At 38.9% G+C, this 27579-nt stretch overlaps 1 protein-coding gene across 6 annotated transcripts in view; it reads left to right on the top strand.

The window, feature by feature from the left end:
- The first annotated feature begins 1303 nt into the window (after positions 1-1303).
- Asah2 (N-acylsphingosine amidohydrolase 2) overlaps positions 1304-27579 on the top strand; it is a 144641-nt gene continuing 118365 nt past the window's right edge. For 2 of the 6 annotated variants that reach the window (XM_021239112.2, XM_021239110.2), the window contains exon 1: positions 1334-1432. The gene's annotated coding sequence lies outside the window, so the exon portion shown is untranslated. Of the gene's footprint in view, positions 1433-19576; positions 19712-27579 lie in introns of those variants that run through there. The other 4 variants (XM_087184857.1, XM_087184855.1, XM_021239109.2 and 1 more) reach the window with 3 other exon arrangements.

Raw genomic sequence — 27579 nt, 5'->3', positions numbered from 1 at the left:
CACCTTTACATAGTCTCTCTTGGTTCTTATTTTTCACCCTTGCCCAGCCCTCCCTTCAACCCCTCCAGTCCTCCCTATTTACAAAGATTTTTGTTCCTATTTTCCCATTTTCTCATATTAATCCCATTCCCTTCCATCCTTTCCCCTAGCCCTCCCACTTCCTTCCCCTTTGCCCCTTTTCTTCCTATTTCACATTATCTATTATACATTTAGTCCTTATTTACACTTTCAGTTTCTCACACCAGAGAAACTATTCGGTATTTATACATGTGTGTCCTATTTATTTCACTTAAGAGTATCACCTCAATGTGCATCCACTTAGCTATAAATGTCTCTAATTTCTCATTTTTGATGGCTGAGTAGTACTCCATTTTATAAAAAACCCACATTTTCTTTATCCAGTCTCCAGTTGATGGGCATTTGGGCTGTTTCCAAGTTTTAGCTATCACAAACCCACTTCTACTTTCTTGTGAGGTCCACAGCGGACTTTCTTTTGGCCTGAAGAAAAACAGGGACTTGCCCTAGTTTTAAGATTTTGCCCCTTAATTTGATATTCAAAGTGATTCACCAATAATTGGGAAGGCAGTGTCATTTTTCTTCAGAAATTCTAGGCTTCAGGGCCTTCTGCATGGTGACATAGGTGGGATGAAGGGGACAATAAAGACCTGATCAAATACTCAAAGTTTTTGTTTTCTATTTTCTTTTGCCTGCCTTTGATACCTGCTAATCAGGCCCAAAAGGATTAGAAAAAATGAACTTTCCCCCTGGGAGTCTGAGTAACTTCCATGTAGATTAGAATAGGGCCAATACTGCAGGAAGTTGATTTTGTTTTTGCCTCAGAAGTACACCAAGGAAAATTTAAACACCATTGTATTTGCTTCTGCAAACTACCAAGGTGGTTACATGCAGTTAATTTTCTCGATGTCATGCAATCTCTCTAAAAAGCTCCAGACTCTCCCTAGAAGAGAGGGCATCTTCTTTCCCAGAGCTTAACTCACTTATCCAAGATGATCTTCACTTACATCTCTGCACTGATTTGTACTGTAAAGTCTCCTTTCAGTGGTGTGTAGTTGATATGGTGGGGAAAGAACTGAATATTTTCCAAATCAAAGAGGACAAGTCAGTCACTCTGAGAAAATGAGTAACTGCCTTCCAGGTTGTATTTGTGCAGGATTTAAAAATGATAGACTCCAGGTGTGATCTTCCAAGGACGGTGCAAGTTTCATTTCTCAGCAGGCTCAGCAGGGGTGTGTTCTTCCCGACGACGTATGAGTCAGCAGGCAAGTGGTTAAGCTGGTGAGCCTTGGCCTCTGAGAGTTAACCTGCAGTGCTGCTCAGAGCAGTGAGGCAGAGGATACATAAACGTCTAGAGCTCTGGCTTGCCGGGGAATGATACGCAGTTTTGAATGAGCAGCTGCTGCAGCAGGTCTGGGTACGTAGCTTTGCTTTGATTGATAGTGTTTTGTTTCCTCCAGAGAGAACAAAGCGATGGTTGTTCATGTTAGCAAACAAGATCCCCTGGAGAATGAAAAAGAACAGATGTTCATTAGCCTGCTGTTTATGGTGAAAATAAGTATAGGGGTTCAGGGAAGGGGGGCAGCAGATCTTTCACCCTCATTTACAGTTCTCATTGCAGTGGCAGAGCTTCAAAAATTCTATCTCAATTCTGGAGCTATATGGTCAGGTCATTTGAATGTCATTGTTACAGTGGAATTCAAAAGACATTTTTTTTTTTTTTGCTGTTCTTTCTGTAAATCTTCATATCTGGAATCAAAAATATGGATTTGGTTTAAAGAGTTATTTATTGAACTGCTGAAGCCAAGTGGCAGAAATCCATTTTTCTACCACATTTTGGAAGGCAAGATTCAAATCTTTAGATTTAAAGAGTAAACTTCTCCAAATTTACCATATGCCTGAGTGAGAGACACATCACTTTGTATGTGGCCTTTTCTCTTTCTTACAACCTGACAACTTCGATTACACACACACACACACACACACACACACACACAACTGAAATAACCTTCAGAATCTCAGTTTCTTTAAGGAACCTCTTAGATGGACTCACTTGGGTCTTCCCATCACTTTGAATATCCTCCTCCCTCAGCCTCTCACTGTGCTGGGATTAGAAGTGTGTGCCACCATACCTGGCTTTTATTTTGTCACTTAAAAAATATCTGAGACTCAAACTCAAAGTACCCTCAAAGGTTTGGATTTAAAGGAATGCCCAAGGATATGGGAACTTAAATAAACTTTGTCTGGATCTCATTCTATCTCCCTATGACACTGCAATATCAGCCACCAACTAACTACAGGCCATTGTGACTTTTCCTAGGTAGCACCCCTGGCAGATTTAAATGATAGGATATTGGTTGTCAGGGTTAGACCCTACTTAAACGTTACTACTTCCCAGCACAATGATCAAAACTTATTAAAATATCTTGGAATCACCCAAAATATTTTCTTCTCAGTGCCCACAGATTCTCTTATATTAACTGGAATTTCCAGCCAATGGGAGATTCCTTGGTGGTCAGCGATGAACATTTTTTTTTTTTAGTACTGGGGATCAAACTCAGGAGCTTGTGCTTGCAAGGCAGGTGCGGTGTCACTGAGCTAAATCCCCAGCCCATGAACATTTTCACATAAACTAGCTTAATGTCTCTTTAAATCACTTTCCCTGAAGTCAAGAAGGTTTGCCAAGGTGATGAAAATGTGATGAGAGAAAGGAATTTGGAACCCAGGCTCTGAAGGCAGAGGGTTGATGAACAAATAAACAAACAAACAAAAAACCTGGGGCTTTTCAGTAGCGGCCAGTGAGACCATTTGGAGGACACCGAGTCTGGCAAGTGGACAACTGGAAGGTGAGGGCAGAATCTGAAGGCCTTGTACACCGTGGCGAGGATGGAGGTGCTGGAGACTTTAGGAGCACAGGAAGCAGTTGGCATCTCAGGGAATCAAGGTCCAGATCCTCAACTTCCATTTGAACTCCTTTCCAAATGCCCCTATGCCACAAGTCCTTGGAGGCCACACTCCTCTGCAGTCTCACTATGGTGCATTGACCCCATGTGTACACAATTCTCCTGGCATTGTACAAAAGGACGTTTTCAGAACACATTGCTTTAGAGAAGGAGCCTGCAAGAGACAAGAAACCAGAAGCAGACCCAACCTCCTTTTGTCTGTACTCTGTGCCTTGTCTTTCTGACTGTCTCAGAATTACAATTAAGGAGCAGGAAAGTTATTACAGGGGTAGGGTATATATATGAATCCATTTATAGAAAGCAAAAAATGAAGTCAGATGTCTAATATTGTGCTGATTTGGCAGCCTGATCTGGTAATGGAGCTGGTTTGACTAATTAGGTTCTGTGGTATGTATTTTCTCTAAATTTATAAGTTGTTTTTCATGTTCAAGGTTTTGGCCAAGATAGTTAAAATATAGGTACAACTGGGCTGGGGATTTAGCTCAGTAGTTCCGTCGCCTGCCTCACAAGCGCAAGGACCTGAGTTCAATCCCCAGTACAAAAAAAAGAGAGAGAGAGAGGTACAATTTATAGAAAATTAGATAAAACTTTTGCAACTACTGAAGCATATAATTTTTAGATGTCACCTTTAAAACTGTTCAATACAAAAAATTATTTTAGGAGTTTGATGAACAGAAGCTTGCAAAGTAGTGTGTGTTATCCTTGAAGTGAGATGAAACCTGTCAGACAGGAAGTGTTTCTGCCCTTAGACTTCAGCATTTGCTCCTGATCTTGTGGATCCTTCTACTTTCCCCAACTCCAGAGTCCTTGTTCAGACACCACACCAGCAAGATCGCTGCAATTGGAATCAAAGATGTAAGCTCAAATTCTGTGTCTGCAACTTATTAACTCTTTGAACTTCCTTGAGCTTCAGTTGCTTCATTTTTAGCATTGGGATCCTGTGTGCAAACCTCTGGGATGATGCTGACAAGAGAGAGGAATAAGATAGGACTCCAAAGCCAAATTGTCTCTTGGTGTTACACACTCATCGGATAGTAAGCACCATAACAGGCATGTGTAAGAAGCTTAAGAGGAAGACATGGTTTAATAAATTAACTGTGTGTGTGTGTGGGGGGTTCATTCTCATAAATAATATCTTTTTAATATTTGAAATTCACACTGCATTATACCCACTTCCTCTCTCTGTTCCTTCCATTATTCTGTGAGGTGGTTTCTTGGTAGGAGGTGAGCAAAGATATGGTCAGTCCTCATCACTGATGCCAAGGAAAATAGCTGTGATGTGAAGTGATACCTGGAAACCTTGTCTTAGGGGTTAAAGTAGAGATGCCAGGAGAAGACCTGAAAGTTGTCCCAAAGTGGAACCTTCCCCTGACCTTTCTGGGGTGATAATTTGTCAGTCTCTTCATTTCTCCCCTCAGAGAAAAAATATCCACTTCTCTGCTAAGAGCTGAGGTGTGAGAAATAGAACATATCAAATATGTAGTGAAAATGCAGTGTGGAGAAGGAGAAAAGGAACAAAGCTCATCTAGACTACTCCTTGGGTCAAGCACTAGGAAGTTTTACTAGCATTAGAGTGAAACAGGTAACTCTGAAAAGATGGTCATAGAAACTTTGAGGTGGCTGCTTCTCCTTCCTCAGTGTCAAGGTTCCAAAACTGGAATCACCCAGTATTACCGGATCTGACTGTCAGGGGGGAATCTTAGAAGGAAGGGAACTCTGACACCTCAGCTCTCCCTGCAGCAAGGGATGCTTTGGCTGTGACTCTAACTTGTACCATTTAGCTATCTTCCCATTCAGCATGAAGAAATTTGTACCAAATTTCTCTAAAAAGGTACAGTCAGAAAAGCAATTGTATTTATGATTCAGTGAGGCTTCTCTTCACACTTTAACTAAGAATGTCTTCAGCCACAAAACATTTGAAGAGAATGGAAGGTGACCAGATGGTAGCAGCCATTGACACCACTAGAGGGCAGTGCAGATATTGGCACTGGGGTCTGGGAGAGAGGATTTTACAGACAGCCTGTTTCTTGGGACTCTGCCAAGAAAAGACTACCAAAGGCCTCAGAAAACCTGGAGCCATTTTATTTTTCTTATTGTTATCTAATTGGTCTAATTGCCCTTACAGACTAGCCTTGTCTGAGAAGAGCAGGCGACATAATGAAAAACTTCAAAACATTATGACACAAGGCAGAACATTAGCTAGAAATGGTTTCAACATTTACCTGGAGGATCCAGTCTCAATTCCTGCTCAAAACTGCCTCCTCATCTCTAAGCATAGTGTGATCATCTGATGCTGTGCTTGGCAATTCCTCCTTGTGGTTTAAGAGGTGGTTTGCCCAACAATGGTATGTTGTAGGCAGTTCATTTTGGGTTACTAGAGCCAACTGTATACAGATCTTCCCAACTTTGCTTTCAGAAGTGTCATTCTTTGGTTGCTTGAAATTAGCAATCATAGGACTATTTATACCACAGAAATTGGCAAATATTACACACCGAGTCCTGTTGTTTCTGGTGAGCCTGGTCTCAACATTTTTAGCAACACTTCAGTGGCATTACTTCTTGCAGAAAATTCTTTGATAAGGAAGTAATGTGCTACTTTAAGATATTAGGAGAAAAAATGGCCTTAGTAAAAAATTATTTTGTATTGTTAAGTAGAATATTATGATAGGCCCAAGATAAATTTTTGCTAAACAGGAGTACTCTAAGTGTTTGTAAATGGGGAGTGTTCTGGCCAGGTCTCCTTTCCAGGGCTGGGTACAACTTTCCTAAATGTTCAGACTTGCACATTCTGCCAATCAAATCATATACTGTAACTCGATCTTTATGACACTATATTAGTAAGAAATTTATAAGGAAACCTTTGGCTTTCCTTTATAATTTATAAGGAAAACTTTGGGGCTGAAGTAAGGAGTGCTCTACTCCGTTTCCAGCTCCTTTACATTTCTGGGTTACTAGAAGTAGGAACAAGAAATTTGCTGGGGCTAGGAGTATATTTCTGTGTGTAACAGCAAGAAGCTACATAGTGTAGTCACAGAAAATTGAGCTTTGGATCCAGACCAACAGAGAAGAGCCACATCGCGATTTTATATAGATGAAAATAAGTTTATTATAAAAGTACAGCAGATATGAGGGTAGTCCAATAATACGTACCACACAACAAGGCAAGGGACAGGACCAAACATGAAAGGGAATCCTCTGGGGAAGGATCTTGCTGGAGACATGAGATGGAGCCTTTGGCAGGCAAGAGAGAAAATGTCAACATTGTACCCAGTTTGTTACCTTCTTAAGCACTGTGTTCAGACAAAAGTGGCTTGGTGCCAACAGGCCTGCATGTCTTAGAGCAGAGTGCTCAGATTTGGATAAAACCAAGGACACTGTCGTAGCGCACTCGAGGCTGGCTGTCTGTATGTAGCATTGCTTTCCGAGGGAAGAGTCACTTTCTCTGCAGAAAGGCAGCAGCCAAGGCCATTTCAGCAAACATCTGAATGTCGCTGACTCTCATCACTTTTAACCCTTTTAATTGTAGTAGGGTGCATGCTTTGCATGTGCAAGGCCTTGGGTTCCAATCCCAGGCCTGAAGAAAAAAAAAAAAGGAAGAAAAGAAAAAGAAAAAAAAAAGATTTTTGTAAGCCCCAGTATAGAAGGCCATTTGTCAAAGTCCATCTTCCTATCCTTACATACATGAAGACTAGGTATGACTGACATCCAGAGCAGATTAGCTCTAGGGCTAGGATCACTTTAAAGATTGGAGAAGGTAAGAATAAGTAAGCATATCTTTTATGGTAGGCATTCATTCATTTACCGGTTCTTGAACTTCCTTTTCCAGTTAATCTAAATTCAAAAGATTTAGGGCCAGGAATTTAGCTCAGTGGTTCCGCTGCCTGCCTTGCAAGTGCAAGATCCCGAGTTCGATCCCCAGTACCAAAAAAAAAAATCCCCACTGGTAAAAATTTGTGTGTAAATTCAAAAGAATTTTCCTCTTAGAAAATGAGAAGTCCCTATAGATTATAATAATGTGTAAGAAGAATTATTCATTAGCACTTGATAAAAGTGTGCTAAAAAGAAGCAATTGTGAAGCAGTTGTATTTAATAATTGAGTTCATTTAACATGTATTTCTCATAAAATGTATCTTTACAGCAACCTTAAGTAGACATTATTACCGCAGATGAGAGAATGAGCACACAGAAAAATTAAGTGACTTCCTCAGATCAGGGCAGTGCTCAAACTGGTACTCAAAGAATCTTAATCTAGAAGCTATACACTAAACTGCAATCCTTTATTGCTTTCCTGAAAGGAGGATTGCTTAAAATTCAGCTCCCTTACTCTGAACAGGGGTACCCACACTTATTGCATGAAAACTGTCCTGAGCTAGATGTGGTAAAACAAGGCATTTCATAGTATGATCAAGTCTTTCACATGTCTGATAAGTCAGAGCTTCAGATGCAACTGAAGTTGAAAGACAGGTTGCTAAAACAAATTAAGGGCTGAGGGTGTGAGTGCTTGCTTAGATGTACAAGCTAAATGGGGAGGTTCAATCTCAGGCACCAAAACCAACTAACCATAAAACAAACAAAACAAAAAACAAATGGCTGGGATTTAGCTCAGTGTGGTGCCATGCTTGCTTTGCAAGCACAAAGGTCCGGAGTTCGATCCCTGGTACCCGCCCCCCCCCCCCCAAAAGGAAAAAGAAAACCTCTTTTGCATCAGCCTGTCTACCTTTCCTCTTGTTTAGTTCTACTGGGACTCTTGAACAGTGTAATATTTCCATGGGAAATAAGAATGGGCTTCTCTCCCATATGCACTCTTTCAATGCAGATGAGAATTTTTTTAAAATTCTTTTATTGGTACATTTTAGGTATACAATATGTTTACATTTATCATGGGGTGCTTGTTACCTGTACATGAAATATCTTGGTTCTTATTTTTTTCCCCATTACCTGTGCACCCTTCACCCCCTCCACCCTTCCCTATTTACATAGATTTTGTTTCCATTTTTTTTCTCATAATTTTTCCTTTCCCTTCTTTCCTTTCCCCTTCCCCTCCCACGTCACACCTGTGGATCTTTTCTTATTTCACATTATCAATTATTCATTTTAATCATTTTACTCCTTATTTACACTTTCAGTTTCTCACACTAGAGAAACTATTTGATATTACACATGTGTGTCCTATTTATTTCACTTAAGAGTATTGCTTCAATATGCATCCATTTAGCTATAAATGTCTCTAGTTTATCATTCTTTATGGCTGAGTAGTACTCCATTTTATAAAAAAACCCACATCTTGTTTATCCAGTTTCCAGTTGATGGGCACTTGGGCTGTTTCCAAGCTTTAGCTGTTACAAACTGTGCCACTATAAACATGGGGGCACATATATCTCTGTGGTATGATTCTTTTAATTTTGGGGGGGAAGATACCCAGCAGGGGAATAGCTGGGTCAAATGGGACCTCTAGCCCTAGTTCGTTGAGTATCTCCATACTGATTTCCACAGTGGTTGCACTAGTCTGCACTCCCACCAACAATGGAGAAGGGTTCCTCTTTCCCCACAGCCCTGCCAGGATTTGTTATTGGTTGATTTCATGATAGCAGCCATACTTTCTGCGGTGAGGTGGAATGTCAGGGTTGTTTTGATCTGCATCTCTCGAATGACCAGTGATGTTGAACATTTTTTCATATATTTATTTGCTGCTTTTACTTCTTTGTCTGAGAAATGTCTGTTCATTTCAGATGCCCATTTTGAATTAGGTCTTTGAATTTGGGGAGTCTGATTTTTTTCAGTTCTTTATATATTCTAGATAGTAGACCTTTGTCTGAGGTACAGCCACTAAAAATTTTTTCCCACATTGTAGGTTGTCTCTTAGCTCTATTGGTGTTCTCTTGCAGTGCAGAAGCTTTTTACTAAGATGAGGTCCCCGTTATTGATTCTTTGTGCTAGTTCCCTTGCTTCTGAGGTTTTGTTCATAAAGTCTTTTCCTAGGCTAATATCTTCAAGAGTTCTACCTAACTTATCTTCCAGCAAGTTTAGTGTTTCTGTCTTAATATTTAGATCTCTAATCCACTTCTATCTTAGTTTAGTGCATGATGATAGGTATGGGTCTAGTTTTAATCTTCTGCAGGTTGAAATCCAGTTTTTCCAACACCATTTATTAAAGAGGCTATCTTTCCTCCAGTGAGGGTGGTTGGCTCCTTTGTCAAAGATGAGGTGGCTGAGCATGTCTGGAGTTGTTTCTGCATCTTCTAATCTTTTCCTCTGATCCTTGGATCTGTTTCTTTGCCAGTACCATGCTGTTTTTATCACAGTAGCTTTGTAGTATAGTTTCAAGTTGGGGATTGTGATACCCTCTGCCATGTCTCTGTTGCCTAGAATTGCTTTTGCTATTCTGGGTCTCTTCTGGTCCCAAATGAATTTTTGGATTGTTTTCTCTAGTTCTGTGAAGTATATTGTTGGAATTTCAATCAGCATAGCACTAAATCTATATAGTAGTTTTGGACGTATGACCATTTTCACTATATTGGTTCTTCCTACCCAGGAACAAAGGATATCTTTCCATTTTCTTATATCCTCCTCAATCTCCTTTTTCAGAGTGCTATAGTTTTCAGTGTAGAGATCTTTTGCTTCCTTTGTTAGATTGATTCCTAGATATTTCATTTTTTGGGATGTAAAAGGAATTGTTTCCCTAATTTCTCTCTCAGTGAGTCTGCTATTTGTGTATAAGAAGGCTATTGTTTTTTGAATGTTGATCTTATATCTGGCTACTCTACTGAATCTGTCAATTAAGTCTAGAAGTCTTTTGGCAGAGTATTTTGGGTCTTCTATGTAAAGTATCATATCATCAGCAAATAATGACAGTGTAACTTCTTCCTTTCCTATCTTTATTCCTTTTATTTCTTTCTCTTTTCTAATTGCTGTGGCTAATGTTTCCAGAACTATATTGAACAGAGTGGTGATAGTGGGCATCCTTGTCTTGTTCCTGCTTTTAGTGTGAAAGTTTTCAGTTTTTGACCATTTAGTATGATGTTGGCTATTGGTTTTTCATAAATAACCTTAGTCAGGTTGAGATAAAGTCCTTCTCTTCCAATTTTCTGTAGCGTTTTTTTTTTTTTTTTTTATCATGAATGGGTGTTGGATTTTGTCAAATGCCTTTTCTGCATCTATTGAGATGATCATATGGTTTTGTCCTTGACTCTGTTAATATAGTGTATTATATTTATTGATTTACAAATGTCAAACCATCCTTGCATCCCTGGGATAAATCAGACTTGGTCAGGGTGTATGATCTTCTTGATGACCCTCTGTATTCTGTTTGCCAGTATCTTGTTGAGGTTTTTTGCATCTATGTTCATTAGGGAGATTGGCCTGTATTTCTCTTTTTGGGTTGGGTCTTTCCCTGGTTTTGGAATCAAAGTAACACTTGCTTCCAGGAATGAATTTGGAAGCCTTGCTTCCCTTTCAATTTTCTTGATGAGCTTAGAGTAATGGTGATAGTTTTTCTTTAAATGTCTTGTAGAATTCAGCAATGAAGACATCAGGACCTGGGGTTTTCTTTGTTGGTAAATTTTTAATTATGTTTTCAATTTCACTTATCAAAATTGGGGTGTTTAGAATTTCTATATCTTCTTCATTTAACTTTGGCAATTTGTATGTATCTAGGATTCTGTCCATTTCTTCTGTGTTTTCCATTTTATTAGAGTACAGGTTCTCAAAGTAGGTAATGATGATCCTCTGGATTTCTGCTGGGTCTGTTGTGACTTCACCTTTTTCATTCTTAATTGCATGGATTTGAGCCTTTTCTTTCCTTTTTTGATAAGGTTGGCTAAAGGTTTATCAATTTTATTTATTCTTTTGAAAAACCAACTCTTTGATTCATTGAATTTTTGTATTGTTCTCTTAGTCTCCATTGCCTTGGTTTCTCCTCTGATCTTTATAATTTCCTTTCTTGTACAAGCTTTGGGTTTGTTCTGCTCTTCTTTTTCTAGGAGCTTGATGTTCTGCATTAGGTTATTTATCTGAGTTCTCTGTTTTCCTAATATGGACATTCACTGCTATGAATTTTGTGTGTAGAACTGCTTGCACTGTATCTCATAGATTCCTGTATGTTGTACTGGTATTATCATTTACTTGTAGAAACTGTCTAATTTCTTCTTTAATTTCCTCTGTGACCTATTTGTTGTTCAGGAGGGTGTTATTCAATTTCCATGTGTTTGTGGGAGTTTTGAGGTTTCTTATGTTATTGACCTCCAATTTTATTGCATTATGGTCTGATAATATACAGGGGATAACTTCAGTTCTTTTACATTTACTTAGACATGTCCTATGAGCTAGCATATGGTCTATTTTGGAGAATGACTTGTGTGCAGCAGAAAATAATGTGTATTCTGATTTTGTGGGGTGAAACACTCTGTAAACATCTATTAAGTCCATTTGTTGAATAGCTTGGTTCAATTCTAAAATTTTGTTGTTAATTTTTTGTCTAGATGATCTGTCTATTTGTGATAGTGGGGTATTGAAGTTCCCCATTACAATTGTATTAGTGCTAATTTGATTTTTTCATGTAAATTAATATTTATTTTGTATAGTTGGGGGCATTCATATTTGGTGTATATATATTTAGGATTGTCATCTCTTCCTCTTGGATTGTTCCCTTCACAAGGACGTAGTGACCATCTTTGTCTCTCTTATTAGTTCTGGTTTGAAATCTACTTTGTCTGCAAATAAGATTGCTACCCCTGCTTTTTTCTGGTTTCCTGTTGCATGGAAAACTGTTTTCCATCTTTTTACTTTCAGTCTATGTATTTCTTTTTGAGTTAGGTGTGTTTCTTGTATACAGCATATTGTTGGGTTTTGCTTCTTAATCCATTCTGTCAGTCTATTTCTTTTGATTGGTGAATTGAGGCCATTAACATTGAGAGCTATAATTGATAGATATTGACTCATCCTTCTTGTGATGTTTTGCTGTTGTTGGCTCTTTTATTTCTTATATTTTTTCCCCTTTCCCTTTAATTTCTTTCCTTGCCTGGTGGCTTCCCTCTGTTGGGCCTCACAGATTTGGGGCCTTCATTGCCTTTTTCTAGGATATTGCTTAGAATTGTTTGGAGTGCTGGTTTGGTGTTCATGAAATTTCTAAGATGTTCTTTGTTGTGGAAGTATCTAATTTCCCCATCGATTTTGAAAGGTAATTTTGCAGGATATAACAGTCTAGGTTGGAAGTTATTTTCTTTTAGGGCTTGAAATACTTCACTCTAGGCTCTCCTTGATTTGAGGGTTTGTGTTGAGAAGTCTGCCATGATTCTGATGGGCTTTCCTTTGTAGGTGATTTGTTTCTTTTCTCTAACTGCCTGTAGGATTTTGTGTCTCTGTTGGGTTTCTGGAATCTTGACTATTATATGCCTATGTGTAGATTTTTTCTTTTTATCATGTCTAGGTGGAGTTCTATATGCCTCACTTATCTGTATGCCCAATTCTCCACCTCTGTCTGGGAATTTTTCTATTATTACTTCTGTGAACAGTTTTTTTCTATGTCAATTGTACTTTCTCCTGTTTTTTTGTGGACTCCTGTCAGTCTTATGATATTCTTCTTTGCATCAGCCAAGGAGAATCTTTGAGAGAAATGTTATATTCATGAGATTCTCGTTTTTGTGATTGTTGTTACAAATTTTAGACTCAACCTTCATTCTGATGCTTTTAGGTTTGGTTTTTATTCCAAACACTCAAACTTTATCTATTTTCTTTTTCCTTTGCCAATCAGTATGTTTTCCTAAGTTTTCTTTTTTTTTTTAAATTAAAAATTTACTATTATTATTTTGTTTAGTAGTATTGCAGATAGCTAAATTAGTTAGAAATTATTATAAGGCAGTTAGACAATGCTGGGTCTTAAGCATAAAAAAAGAATTGAGGCACATGCACTGGTTACCATTATAAAAAGAAAAGAGGTACTACTTTCCCTAGAGATGAATAGCAGTGATTGATATTCTAAAAAGACATCAATCTCCCTAGCCCATTCCTTTTCCAGAAATTCCTTATACTTGACTTGCTTTCCCATTTGATCCCCATTTAATCAATATTACCTGGGCAACTGTACCTGTAATCTTATTGGTTGATCATGGTTTTGTCCCACCTCATGCCTACCTTGTACTTTTCCATTGGGTCTCATTGTTTGGTCTCACTTTGTACCCACCTCACCTCCTGGTTTTAGCATATAAAACACCTTTGAAAAGTGGGGGCAGGCTACCCATATTCTAGTCTCCTTTCTGTCTCTCTTAGACAGATGCTATCTTTCTCTCAATAAATTTTTCCTACTCTTAACCTCCATTGTTCCAATAATTCATTCTTTGATTTTAGAGAACATGAACTTGTGTTTCAGATATCTCATAGGTTTGGGAGTTACATCTATTCCCCCTATATCAATAGCACCACAGTTCTTTCACAACCTTAGAAAACTGGAGTGATATTTGGTTATATACTCCCCATCTTCCATTAAGCAAGTTCCAAATCCTTTTGACATGCTTCACCAGTACTTCTCAAGGAATTTTCCTTTCCTATTTCCACTCCCTTCCCTCTTAAATGGTGTCTCACCTCTTAAGTAGTTGCCTGCCTCTAGCTCATTAAGTTCAACTTGACTCATCACCATTACAACAGTTGGCTGGGAAGAATTTGAAGGATCTGTTTTAGCTTAGGACAAAGTCTATTAGTTGATTAGCTATGTCTGGAATAGAAGAGGATAGAGAAGAAACCTCCTAGGCTCTTTCTACTTAATTTTATTCACTTCTACCAGATAAATGATTGAAAAAAGCAGTTTTATGCAAAAAATGTTAGTTTTATGCAAAAATGTTCAGAGACATTTTACTGCCTTCACTGTTTCAGTTTCTTAGCCTGGCATCTGAGCACTTCCAAGCTCTGCCTGTAACTAACCTTCTTAGCTGTATTTTTCGTTGCTTTCTACAAAAGTCTGCATTAGTGGGCCTTAGATTTGGTGTCACAAAGCACTGATGGGAGGGACAGGGTGGAGTTATAGTCAGAGAGCTGGCATTCATACATAACTCCATATCCTGCCTTACTTAACTCTGGCATAATCAGGGTACGAATATGAAAGAATTACTTATAAGTATCATCTTTCAGGATGGTAAAGTAGAAACAACCTCAGAAGCATTGGTCTTAACTCAGCCAAGCCACACTGCTTGCTACTGTAAACAGTATGGATTTTACTGCTCCTGCAGTTCAGCTAGTGCTCAGTTTTTGTGCTCACTTCAGTTCCATATCAGAGCTGCCCAACTGGACTCAGCCCCAATTGCTAACCCACAGATTTGTGAGCTAAATAAATTGCTGTTATTTTAAGCTATTACATTTTGGAGTGGTTTGTTATGCAGCCAAAGATAACTGATGTTTTAGGTTAATGGCTACCTTTTTGGCCTCAACATTATTTCTTTGGCAAAGCTACTTTTTAACCCCATTTCTAGCAAACCTCATTTTCTAGACTTTCCTATTATATACCCCAGAGGTACTCATAGTAGACTTTAGAATCACCCATGGAAAATCATTTTTTGTTCTTCAAATTTTGACTTAAATTTTGGTTTCATTATAACATCTCACCTAATTTTTCAAATTAGGTACGAACTCCCAGAGCACTTATTTAGGATGTTTATGTTTAACTTTGCGTAGCACTTTAGTGGCTGTTTTGTATTTACCATATAGGTAATGTGTAGGGTGAAAGCTCTTTTGAAAAAACCTTTCAGTTTCACTGGGCTACAGTCCCTTATGATTGTGCTTTTTCTGAACACCTTGCCATCTTTCCCTAATAACCCCTTTGTTTTTATGCTCCTGTCATACCAACTCACTTGGAATTTCTCAAACTCCTTTTTCTCTCTCAATTAGCTTTAGGCTTTTGCACACACTGTGCTTTCTTATCAGGTGGAAAACATTGCCAAAATGGCCACGGTTCTTCTCCCTGCTACTACACCTTCTGCACCTTCTGGGACTTCCTGTCTGGAGAAAGAGACCATTTCCCTGCCTCTTGAATCAGAACTGGGCCTGAAACTTGCTTTGGTCAACAGAATGCAGAGGAAGTTAACAGTGTGCCACCTCTGCATCTAGGCATGGAAAAGGCTTGTAGGGTCCCATTCCTTCTCCTGGAAGAGTTCCCAGTTACCATGGGAACATGCCCTAGGTAGCCTGCTGAAAAATAAGAGACCCTGAGGGGCAAAGATAAATTGCCCAAGTGGAGGCCATCCTAGACCAGCAGCCTCCAGCCAACCTAGCAGCTCTGTCAGTGTGTTAGCCAGTTCCATATCAGAGCTGCCCAACTGGACTCAGCCCCGATTGCTAACCCACAGATTTGTGAGCTAAATAAATTGCTGTTATTTTAAGCTATTATATTTTGGAGTGGTTTGTTATGCAGCCAAAGATAACTGGTATATTAGGTTAATGGCTACTTTTTTGGTCTCAACATTACTTCTTTGGCAAAGCTACTTTTTAACCTCATTTCTGGCAAACTCCATTTTCTAGAATTTCCTATTATATACCCCAGAGGTACTCATAGTGTTGTGTCCAGATCGCGAGGTCTCCAAAGACCACCAAGGAGCCGATTCCTATGCAAACACATGAGGGTCGTTTATTCAAGCTCAAGCAGGGACTCTCTCTCATCCGACACTGACCCAGTGGGTCAGGATTGAGAGCCCCGACTCTAAAACACCAGGGGTTTTTATAGAGGTTACAGCAAGGCGTGGGGTTTTCAAAAAGGCGCGGGGTTTCAAATCACACGCAAATCACATGATTGGCTAGCATTTAGCAAGTTTTGAAAGTTTAAACCTGATTGGCTGTGCCTTGCACGCTGAACTGCAAACAGCTGCTCAAGTCATCGAAAAGAACATCTGGGATACTGGGGTATTGAGGTAACTACTGATTAGCTGTTGCAGGCCATCGAAAAGAGCATCTGGGACATTGAGGCAGCTACTGATTAGCTGTTGCTAGGCTAGTTGCTAGGGGACTGCTGAACATTATCACAGGCAGGTGGCCAAAGTACATCTTGTGGTTTTTCTTGGAACTAGAGTTTATGTCCAGGCCACCTTACTCTAAGATGGGGCCAAATTTTAAAATGGAGTCACTCAGGCCTCACAATAGTAGACTTTAGAATTACCCATGCATCATCTCTGACTTATATTTAATTATAAGATTTTTCATTTCAGTGCTGAGAGTTGAGCCCAGGGCCTTGTGCATGACAGGCCAACACTGTCCTTGAACTATATCCCCAGCCCAGATTGTAGGAATTTTTGAGGGCAGGAACTTTGTCTTAGGAATTATATCATCTAGCCCTAGCATAATATCTGATAGTCCACAAATGTTCAGAAAATAGTTTTAAAGGGAAGAAAAAAAGGATTATATCATAAGTTGCAACTTATGGATCACATATTTTAAATTTGTCTGGCATAGCACTGACTTGAAGAATGCTAAACCTATTTTATTTTCTTAAAATTTTTTTCCTGTATTTAAAAAATCAAGAAGTTTGAGACAAACATCTGTAGTACTGACTTTTCATTAAATATGGGCGCTCCATTAACACTGGGGCTAAATTTCCTTGTGATGCAAATGAGTGACAGCTACACCCTTTAGATAAGTGTATAATGGTAGTCAGCTTTTCCATCACTCAAACACTCCAACTTTTCCGTCACTCCAACTTGAAATCCACAAGTTAAAGGAGCAGAAGTTTAATTTGGTTCACAGTTTCAGGAAATTGAGTACAGAGTTGGCAGTCTCGTAGGCAGGAACATCATGGCAGAAGGGCATGGCAGAGCAAAACTGTGTAGTTCATGGCAGCCAGAAAGTAGAGCCGGTAAACAGTCCCAGTAACCAAAGGGTGAGGGACCGATGCAATACCAGGATTGTGCCTCTGTGACCCACCCAGATACACCCAGAAGTGTGATTCACTAATCCTCTAGGATCCTCCCATGCCATTCAAATTGACAGGACTAAGATTAACCGCCACAGCAGGGCACAGATTTTCTTATTGTGAGTCATTACTCATTCCCATTGTCTCAACACCTGTTGTTATCTGGTGCTATTCTCTTGAAAATAGAATCTTCAGGTTTCCCTTACACATTTACCTGCTCTAAAGCACTCAACTCTTAGGGGAGTTGTTAAATGTGTCCACATATTTATGCTTAAATAAGAATGTGAGGCCTGCTTCACACATATGCACCCCCTTTTTCCTGGGAAAAAAAGCATTTGTTTATCGTTTCATTTTTTTCCCTCTACAAACTGGTTTTGTTTTCTCTCCCTGGAAGGGATTTGAAGGATTATTCAGTTTATAACCCACCTATATTACAGCAATATGCTTTCTTTCATTGCACATTGTATTTTGAAATGGCAAAATTGTGGTTTGGCTAGAGGCATCCTCACCCAGTAGTGCTGGCAGGTCTGTCAGGGACATCGTGCCAGTTTTCTGATGATTTTTCTCTTTAATGGTGCTCTTAAAACTTCATAAAACTACTACTGATAGTTTGTTTCCTTCATGATGGATTGAAGTAGTTTTTTAGCAGTGTGAGGTGAGATTGGAGAGTTTTCTTTTTCTTTTTTCTTTTTAGCTTTATTTTATGACTACTCATTCTACTTCTAAGGTTTATAACTCAATGATTGGGTCTTTGAAGGAAGAAACCTCTCAGCCAATGCAAATCTCATAATTTGTCTAAAAAGAAGCTCACCCAGGCTGGTTGATAGTCAGCAGGAATGCAGTCCTGCCCATTGTTTACCTGGCATCTGCTCTGATTGGGCAGCGCCCAAATTGAATCAGCAACTGTTTTGAATATATCAACCCTAGAACTGACGCATAGGAATGGGAAAAATGCTGGTTTCCAATCATATCTTCAACTCTCTGGACAGATTTGCAAGGCAGCAGTTTTGATAATTTGGCCATAGCTCCAGGCAACCTAGTGTAATCAAGTCCCTCCTGTAAATCCCAATTAAGAAGAAACTTTATCTTTTATGATGCATCCAAGGGTTATCTCACTGGGCGTGGCAGGCAGCTCAGCTTGTTTTCTGATTAGCAAAGTGAATAAGTAGGTGGAACACACCTTGTTCCATCAGTCCTGATCAGTTTGGCTGATGCCTTGTTACTTCCAAAAGTCCCCTGTCCTCAAACCACTCACTTATGAACTCCACCCAGATGGGGTCAGACATCTAAGAAAAGAAGCAGAAACTCTGCTTTCATTCTTAATTTGATGATGCATAGAGTTGGGTAGTAGAGTCACCATCTCTTTTTTTAGCTTGGTTGGGGAATTATTCATTTGATGTGATTTTTGCCTATAAATGAATTCACCCCTTTAGAAAAATTACCTTTGTAGCACAAAAATAATAGCACACACAAAAAATTACCTTTATAGCAAAAAACAAAAATAATATATAGTCATTGCAGAAAAATTTAAAATATTTTGGAGTAAAAATGGTGAACATGAAAGTTCCTCAAAGCCCACCCGAAAAAAAGTGTCATTTTGAAATGGGTTAGTCTAGTTATCTCTGTTTCTGTCTTTTTGTGTGTATTTTTAGTAGCTTTAAAACTTGCACTTCTTTATTTAAATCCCAAAGTGCAAAAACAAAACAAAATAAACATCTTGGTGGAAAGTATTTTCAAATGTGTTACACATTCTTCTGTCTCAGAGATTATTTTTATTTTTTACTTTTTATTTTTTTGTGTTATGGGGCATCATACTCTGGACCTTGTGCTTGTGGGGCCAGCATAGCTAGCACCACTGAGCTAAATCCCCAGCCCTCTTCCAGATTGTTAGATGATCCAATTGTTACTCCAATCACTAATGGACTGAGCCATTTTCATTTGAGTCTCTTTCAACTTTCACGTTTGCTACCTGTGTGCTTGATTCCAAAAACCTGGATTATTCTAACTTCTATGATCAGAAGAAAAAGGACAATTGGTTAGAATTGCATATAAATTAAAATTCATCATGATCTGAACAAGTTGAAATGCTTCTTCTATGGTATAAAAGGGATGGGCTTTATTTCATGAATTTTTTGTGATCTGGAGTAATTTTTAAATTTACTTCCTGTTTTTGATTATGTCTTAGAGTTGAAATTCCATGAAATTTGATATTGAATTAAAGAAATTTTAATATTTTTTGAACAGTAGGGCTGGGGATTTAGCTCAGTGGCTCTGGTGCCTGTCTCGCAAGTACAAGTTCCTGAGTTCGATCCCCAGTACCAAAAAAAATTTTTTTTTGAAAAGTAGAGATAAAGCCATTTAATTTAAGGTGTTTATTCGACTGAGAAATTCAAGAAGAGGATTTATAATTTTGGTAAGGAGTCATTTGTATTAAATGGCACTGTAGTTGTATTAATCAGGATGGGCAGGAAGTTTGTTGTGGAAATAAACCCCCCAAATCTTAGGTGCTGAACATGCAAATATTTATTTATTGTTATGCCAATCCTACTCCTGGTGTGATGATTCTCAGGTTGGTATCTTCCATGTGGTGACTCAGAGATCTTGTAACCTGACATTTGGGACACATGGTGACTGTGGTGGAGGAGGAGAGACCATGTGGAACTCACACCACACCCCCTCTCAAATGCCTCAGGATGAAATAGTTCAGTCCAGAAGTGACACATGTCACTGTCATCCACAGCTCTTTGGTAGTAACCACTGGAGGGGAAAACATCACTTTGCTATGTACCCACGAAGGCATAGAGAACCAGATATGACTGAGTGCTGCACATATTCACCACAGTGACCTTGGGCAAGTAACTTTATCTCTGTGATAAGGAGGTTGGCCTAGAACAATCCTTACTTCTCATAATCCCTAAGTCTAAATGTTTGATTTCTTTTTATAATAGCATTGTGGGTTTTGATTACTTTGTGTCATTATTTATTGTTATTCTGAGGCTATCAAGTATGTTGCTATTATTAAAAGACACATGCTTATGTTGCATAGTGTAGTTAATAATTAAACTAGAGAACTCTGAGGGCAATGATCTGATTTTGAATCTAGCTTGTCTATGTTGCCTTTGTCTATTTGTTTAACTTCTCTGTGACTCAATTCTTTTTTTTTTTTTTTTTTCTTTTTCTTGCATCAGGACCTTGTGCTGGGGAGGCAGGCACGAGGTGCCCCTGAGCTAAATCCTGGGCCCTTAGTTTTTCTGTTTTTTTTTTATTCAAATCTAAATTGAGGAATGGAATGGTACCATCCTCATAGAGTTTTTGACTGTGCAAGGCACTTCATGTAATGTTCTTGAGACAATGTCTGGAACATACAAGGAGTTTAATAAGTTTATTTCATTTTATTTTAAAAATATTTTTAAAGGTGACTATTCTTGCCCTGGCTTGATAAGTGTCTACATATAAGAGCTTACAAAGATGTTGTTTTAATTATTGTCTTTCTTGTGCTGGTGGATAAGCCAGTCCAACCCACACATGTCCCTCTATTATCCTGATCTATAAACTAGAGTCATGCATACCACTTGTGGAAGACATATACTCAACCTCCAACCCCTGTGGACTGGTGCCTCATCAACTTTAACTTCGATTCCATCCCTGTCTGACCGCATCTTGGCTCTGACCTAAGTTGGACCTTGTCTTTGACTTCTGCAAATTCAAGACTCCTGCGTGATTGCCTTTGTTAATCTGGCTGTTTTGCATAAACTTTCCTTGGCTGGCCTTTTGGACTCTTGGGGAGCTTACTTATCTCACTTTTCTACCACAGACCCCAGGCCCCACCTCAGCCTTCAGTTCACATCAAAGTTTGGTGCTGACCTCCATAAAATAGAGAGAGTATCAGATAGATACTTTTATTTCATTGTTTGTATCTTTTGAGCTTGGATATTTCTAATGTCACTTGGCTCTGTCACCGCTCAAATCAATGATAAACCTAGGGTGCTAAATCCTCCTGCAGGCATTATCCTGCCAGGTAAGTACATAGAGCAGCAAGAACCTTTTCTTCCCCCACACCCCTAGATCTTAACTGCATTGTCCTTGGGAAGGGGGAAGACAACTGCAGTAAGAGACAATGTGAGAAATGCTGTGCTTTCACTCTCTGGCATAGGGATTATCTGGTTTGTCTTCCTTTATGTTTCTTGACTGATCTAATGGGGGATTCTCTAACACTTGTTTGCCAATGAGTTTGCTCCAGGCAAGGAAGTGGGTGATTCTTGCCACTCAGAATTCCTCTGCAGGTTGGTTTGTGCCCAATACATTAAAGACAATATACCTTCATGCTAAACTGCTCAGCCTCTCCTTTTTCCTTCCCTGTATTAGACAGAGAAAATACCAATTGAGTCAAGATGGACTCTCATACAGTCAGCTTTTTAAAAATATGTTTTCCAAGTTCTATTGAAGGATGATGTGGAACTTTTCCCATTGATGCATAGACCAGGCAAGAGATGCTAAGCATCTGAGATTTATGCAGAGGGCAAGAGTTACATCAAAGACATTGTCGTGCTGTCCCTGAAATGATGATAAATGCAGCTGTAGCCTGCTCTCTCCCAGTCTACCTTTGTAATCTTGCATGTCAAACAGGTCACATTTGTCACTGCCAAATGGAATAAATTCTTATCTATGGTTTTGGAAAAAGAAAAATCTGGGAATAATTTTCAGATAGTCTGGAAAAGGTTATGCAGCTCTGTGGTGTTTATCTAGAAGGAGAAATAAGGTGATTCTGCGATTTCAGTTTTATCTAGATTTTTAAGCCCTCTGAATACGTTGAAAGTAGCAAAAGACACTCTATTCTCAAGGCAGAGCTTATCAAACTGTGAGGAAGATCTTTGGAACTGGACATAAGAGATACATCAAGAGCCAGAGATTTAGCTCAGTGATTCCGCTGCCTGCCTCTCAAGCGCAACATCCCGAGTTCAATCCCCAGTACCAAAAAAAAAAAAAGAGATACACCAAGAAAAGATAACTGGGGTATAGGTTTGAAAACACACAAAACTTACACACTCTTGTGTATGCACACTTATCCTAATTAATGTAATAACTAACTGTATCCTGTTATAAAATTAGTAAAGAACTTTAAACAAGGTAAGTTCTTTGAACAAGGTAAGTTCTTATTAAGGTCTCTGTTCTTATAATAAGTAAAGCGCAGAGAGATTCAGGAAACAAATCAGAATCTTTAGATTCAAATCCCAGTCCTTCCCAACTCCTCAATACCTCTTTATCTTTTTCCTTTTTTACTGAGGGCTGAAGTAGGGTAAATTTGAAGAGAGAAACTCTGGTATAGATTTCCTGTGCTCTGGAAAATGCAGGATTGTCAGCATCTACTTGTATCCTTTGCTGGGAATGCGAGTTTTGTGAATTTCTGGGGGAAAGAAGACTGGTGGTGTCCTCTTCTATCATGCTCTGTCTTCTTCCTGGCCTGCCACTATAAGACCGAGGGCCTTACCAAGCGCTCCGAGGAGCTGACTGCAGCGACGAACACCCGGGAAGGAACACACCGGACAAGTTGGAAAGTAAACAGACCTTTATTAGTCTGGCCAGACGGCACTCCCAAAGCAAAATAGCTTAGAGAGGCAACTGGCTCAGAGTCCGAGGCTGTTTTATAGGGGGTTGAGGGGGAGTTTAACATGTAGATGTACGAAAAAAAAGGAACAAAGGTTAGTGGTCGACTGTCACGTACTAATGGTCAGAAGACACACACAGTAATGGTCACGACCATATGGTCACGACTGTCATGTACTGACGGTCTGCAGAGACATTGATGGATTGTTCTACCGACAGTGGGCCTGGGAACATTCGTTCTCCAGACAAACAAGGGGTTGAGTAATTTACTTAGGAACTTTGTTTTGCTACAGATTTTATCTATTATCCCAGAACTAACAAGCACATTTTAACCATTAATTTTTAAATACAATAGAGGCTAAGGGAGTCATTGAATTTGGAATCATACAGTCCTACACCACTGTGGCTGAGTCTGGGGCTTCCCTTGGGAACTTGGGCTCCTGGGTTCCCTATGGCATGTTCCTAGTTGTAGCTTCAGACTCAGAGTAAGATGGGTGCAAAAGTGCTTAAATAAGAAACATACATTCCAATTCGAGTGGCAAGGATCTCTCTTCCACCGATTGCTGGTTGAGATCAAGGATAAACTGAGACAAGCAGAAAGGTGAGTCTTTCCTGAACTGATAATGAGACTGCTTTGGAGTTCAAGGAGATTTTTCCATCCTGTGCATTACCATGAGATGGTAACCCTAACCCTGCATACTAAAAACTAAGGGTTTTTTTTTGGACCTAACGAAAAATTTATTGTGCCAGACGGCTTGTTACTTTTAAGTTTAAAAATATTCTCAGAGACAGCTTGGCATACAATGAGGCCAATTCTTGGAGTGTGAGATTTAGCTTGGACAGGTTCTTAGCTAGAGATTACAGAATCCACTTGCAGGAGCTTAAAAAGAAAAGGCCTTAGTAAAGGATAGAGAGAGATATCTCAGCCTCATGGGGAAGGCTGAAGTCAGAGGGTTGAGGCTGAGCTCCCAAGAACAACTGTCCAGTTTTTAAATCATAGAACTGCGCTGCTTTGGGATAGCCAACCTTGGTCACAGTTACAGAATGAGGAAGCAGACTGTGGCATCCAGGGATACCTGGCAGGCTGCTACCTGAGACTCATGCTGCCGAGATCCGAACTGGTAAAATGGATGTCCCATGCATCACTTCTTCCAAGTATATCAATCAGTTCTGAGTCAGAACCACATGCAAGTGAATCTGAAAAGCAGAACCTAAACCACGTCAAGAAATCAAGTCAAATGAGTGTTCAGCTTTTGCCCACTAGGTACTGGAACGTGTGTTGAGTGAAGCACTCCATGGTGTCTGCCATAGTGCTTTCAACGTACCCTTTGCCTGTCAACCAGCATAGCAAAGAATGAATTTTATTTCTCATTCATTGTCCTCTCTTCACCCTGAATTGTCCATCCATGCATTTACCCATCCAAGTTTTGTGTTCTTAAAAAAATCTGTTTCAAAATGCATCTCTGAATGACAAAAACTTCTTCAAAAATATAATCACAATATCATTATCATGCTAGCATTTTAACAATAATCCCTCACTACCATCAAAACATTTAGACAGTATAGAAGTTTCCTTCATTGTCTCATAGCCTCAAAAGAACACTTTGAATCAGGTTCTATGTAATGTTGGTTTGGGTCTTACAACATACCATTGATTGTTATGTCTCAAGTTTTTTTTAATCTAGAGCTTTTCTCTTTCCTCCTTCCTCCTCCCATTTCTTCCACCTGTCTTTTTCTTGTCCTTCCCTCCCATGTCTTCACCTCTCCCTCCTGCTCTTGCTCCTCCTTCTTTCCTTCTCCACTGGAGTTGGTTTGTTAAAGAAACTAGGTCATTCATTTCACAGAATTTCTTCCAGCCTGGATTTTGCTTATTGTATCCTTGCATTCCCCTCTGACATATTCAGTTTTGTACTTCCTGTAAATAAGCACTGAAATCTAGAGGCTGATCCAATTTAGATTTCACTTTCTGGTAAGAATTATTCAAAGATAAGGTATGACTTTCTATTGCCCTATTAAGTCTATCATTTCCTTCTCATTTGCTAGCTATAATAATTTGATAGTGAGAAACTATCCCTCCTCAAATATTTGGCTTTCCCAAGATACATTTATACAGCAAAAGAAGAGTAATTTTTTATTTCTTAATTTCTCCCCCTTTTTTTGAGATCATTTTTCAGAAAAATGAATTGATTCCCTAGCATCTTTTAAAAAGTAGCACAGTTATATTGGTCAATAAGTTCTAGTGTTTTATGGCAGCAAGGGGACTGTAGTTCACAATAATCTATTATGTTTTACGAATAACTATAAGAGAAGGGATTAAAGCCTCCAAACACAAACTAATGATACATAAGTGGAAATACTAGTTATTTTGATTTGATTAATATAGAATTTATATCTGAATTAAAAATCATTATATTTCATAAATATATATAATCATTATATATTAATCCAGTTTAAAAATGTTTAGGGTAATGGAAAGGTTAACTGCCTTGATCAGATATATATAGTACTCTGTACCCCATAAATATGTACAATTAAAATAATCAATGAGAATCATCATTAAGATGTCATAGATCTAATTTATTTCAACCTATTATGGTTATTTTTTAAAACTGATGCTCTAATTAATCAGTCTTTGGTTAGCAAGAACCTTTTAGTTCTTTTGACACAGTTTTAATAATTTTGATGATTTGTTTGACTTCTGATATAATAAAATATTACAGCTTCAGTGCTTGTGATTGGTGCCCTAGCACCAAAAACAGCTACCTCTCCAAAGATCACTGTTCCTTTGAGCTATATGAAATACATATTACACTTTTTCTAAAAATAATTCAACTTTCAATTATTCCAAAAGTTAAAGAATAAAAGGATGTGACCATTAGCATGGAGTATATAAAAGTAGTACCATGCTTTTTAAGAGCTGGTATGGATAGATAAAATATTAAGAAAATTGGAGATGCTAGTAGTTATGAGTTAATGGTTTAGGACCTGGGATTTGAGAAGAAATAGTCTAGCTTGAATACAATGTTTCCTTAGCTGCCTTTACTTTGTACAGGATAGTTTCTTCCTCCGTGGTAGGATGTTAAGAGAGGACCTGGGTTTGTTTCATCAACTGCTAATAGTGAACACGTGGACTTTCATATCCCAAGAGGCTGCCATGCCATGACCAGATCAAGGTGATGTGGACAGTGGTAATCTGAAGGATAAGAGGTGAAGGATAAGAGGTCTTATCTACAGTCTGGAGACTTGGGCTTGCATCCTGAAATAACTATTGCTGAATCATGCACATTTTAACCATCTTTTTTGTTCTATAAACCAGATTTTTCTGTCTATTTCCTCATCTATAAAATGGGTAGAATATGTGTATATCAGTAAATATGTTGAGGTAGAGTTTGGAGAAGGGCAGTTAGCTTATCCTTGCTAACAAGATTTATCTGAATGTCCGTCCCTCAGACAGACATAAAATGTATGCACAACCTAAAATATTTGCCCTGACTACATCTTCATCTCACCACACCATAGCCTTGTATTTGATGTCAGAGCCAGCACTTTTGATGGGCACCATAAGTCTCCTAGGGCCAACATCTTTCCTCCTCAGCCACAGTTGGAATCTCCATGATTCTCACTCCTTTATGGATCAGGTATGGGCCTTCAAATGTTATCCTGGAGAAGTGGTATATTATGCTGTCTACTAATCACTGGTTAAAATGATCTTATCTGACTAGGTGTCACCATTGAGCAGGACTGTGTGAACAAGCCTGTTACTGTTTGGATCTAAAATGACCCTAAAAGCCTCACGTGTGTGGAAGATGATTGGATCACAGGAGCATTATAGCTAACTTGCTGTTAGTAGAAGCTCCCCTGGCTGCAGGGGAGTCACTGGAGATATGATCTGGAAGGGTATATCTCCCTCCCTAGTTCCTCTCTTCACTCTCTGCTTCCTGGCTAGCATGACATGAGCAGCTTTCCTTCTCAGAAGACCCTTCCACCATGCTATTCTGTCTGAGCTAGTCAACTGTGGACTGAATCCTCTAAAAATTGTGAGCCCAAATAAACCTCTTCTTCTTTAAATTGTAGGTGTCCAGTACTGGGTAGCAGAAATGAGAAAGTGACTAAGATAGAGCCATAGTGTGGCTCCTTTTTATGAGGAATGAGAAACATTAAGAGGTTTGGAAGAGAACATGAGTCACCCTGGGGGCCTCCCACTGCAAGGGAGAAGAATGGGAGAAGGAAATCCAGTAGCACTTCACTAGTGGACTGTATTTATCTGTCCAATAAAATCCATCTTGATTTTATTCAGGAAAACTGTCTTTCTCTCTTTTGGCATGTTCTTGATAGGATTTTCATTTAAGGAAAGGGTCAGTGAATGACCTGAGGTGGGCCAGTCAGAATCCAATGCTGTGGGGAACAACTCAGAGACCTAAGATAACTGAGAAGTATCCATCTTAATGGCAACACTACAGAGAGATGGTCCCATAGCTTCTGCTCTCTAGATCTGCAGACCTTCCCTTATTGTTGCTCTTCCGAGCTTGGTGTTAGCTTTTCTTGGTATGAATTTGCCTACTCTCCCCATCTTAAGTTAGGTAGATTTGTTCTCTGTTGCTTGTAACCAAGGATTCTAACATAATTAATACAATAATTGCTTACTACCATGATTTAATCCATTTTCTTCTGTAGAAGCAGAAAACATCTAAGATACATTGCTAAATGATCTAGCTGAAGGCACTTACAGCTCTAGTGTTCCAGTTGGAACTTTGGGGGCTGGTCTCTTTCCTTACTCTGCAAAGAATTTAGCAGCCTACAGGTGGCATTCTGGAGACCTCCAATTTACTAAGAAAAACATACAAGCAAACAAAAAGCAGGAGAGTTGTCCCATTTCTTGTTTTCTTTGTCTCTTACGGGCTATTGTTTTTAATAGTGTTTTATAGAATACATTCTCTAAGAGGAGGAAAAACATTTTATTTTCCCTATTATGAAATGGTATATGGCTATTACAGATGCAAAAAGATGAAAACTAAAACCAACCAAAAATCAACAGATAATTATTTCTTAATATTTTGCTGTTATATATGTGTGTGTGTGCATGTGTGTGTGAGAGAGAAAGAGAAAGAGAGGGGG

Source organism: Heterocephalus glaber, unplaced genomic scaffold (assembly GCF_053883595.1).
Source record: "Heterocephalus glaber isolate CG9 unplaced genomic scaffold, H.glaber_assembly_v1.0 deba00001497, whole genome shotgun sequence".
Lineage (NCBI taxonomy): Eukaryota > Metazoa > Chordata > Mammalia > Rodentia > Bathyergidae > Heterocephalus > Heterocephalus glaber.
Note: the sequence above shows the minus strand (reverse complement) of the source record. Positions and strands in the feature narration are given on the sequence as shown.